Source organism: Penaeus monodon, chromosome 28 (genome assembly GCF_015228065.2).
Source record: "Penaeus monodon isolate SGIC_2016 chromosome 28, NSTDA_Pmon_1, whole genome shotgun sequence".
NCBI classification, from domain to species: domain Eukaryota; kingdom Metazoa; phylum Arthropoda; class Malacostraca; order Decapoda; family Penaeidae; genus Penaeus; species Penaeus monodon.
Window position 1 is genome coordinate 19697527 of NC_051413.1, and position 762 is coordinate 19698288.

Sequence of the window (762 nt, forward strand, 5' to 3'; positions counted from 1 at the left end):
TTTGATTAAAATCTATAGTTAACTTTCTTCTCTTCAATCTCTGAAAAAATATATAAAAAAAACAAAAGAGAAAATTTATAACAACCAAGTTCTTATAATTTCATTATCCTTTAAGGATATGTTAACATTTTATGAACTTAATTACGAAACCATAGCTATGAAGCAATAGGGACGATTTAAATTAATCCTAATTACCATGGTAAAGGTAATTAAAGCACTCAATCCTTCCCTTCTACTTACCCAACTTTCCTCTCATTCATATTATTTTGGTTCTATTGCAACATTCTCAGTCCATTCCTTCTCACGCTCGGAACTGTCACTTTCAACCAATTCCGGCACCAAATAAATGCATCTTTTCTACAGTCGACGTCGCTTTATCTTTCCCAGACCTGTGTGGGAGAAGAGTCAAGACCCGTCCGTGTTATTCAGCAACAACAGTGTAAACCCTGTGTTTCATCATTGCTCTAAATGGACTCCTTACAACCTTCCCCTCTGGGTTGAAAGCAAGATTTTTAACCCTGGCTTTACTACTGACCTGCGCAGGATCCGTCTGAAAAAGGACTATGATAACAAACCTGCTCATTCCCACGACTTCCTCCCCCCATTTAAAGGGGACAATTTTAATGAAAAGCCCATTTTAAAACCCCTCCATTTTAAAAAAGGACCCTATTCGGGGTTTTTTGACCCTAAATTTTTGGGTATAATAAATTGCCCCAAATAAAAATATTATATAAACAACTTTTGGGGGGGGGGGGGCCAAAA